Raw genomic sequence first — 224 nt, forward strand, 5'->3', positions numbered from 1 at the left:
CCTCTGCCCTGTAATGCCATCCCATTCAACCACCGCAACCCCACCGCCTCCACCCCCTCCTCCACCTCCCCCGCCACTGTGCGGCGTCGACACGCTGCTGTACAGGTACGGCGTCGACGGGCGGGAGCACGCGCCGCCGCCGCCGCCGCCGTCGACGGCGGCCTCCGCCGCCTTGGCGGCGCACCAGATGGCGTCCAGATCTTGTTTCACCCCCGATGGCAGCG

This window comes from Volvox carteri (assembly GCF_000143455.1).
Source record: "Volvox carteri f. nagariensis unplaced genomic scaffold VOLCAscaffold_3, whole genome shotgun sequence".
Taxonomy (NCBI): Eukaryota; Viridiplantae; Chlorophyta; class Chlorophyceae; order Chlamydomonadales; family Volvocaceae; genus Volvox; species Volvox carteri.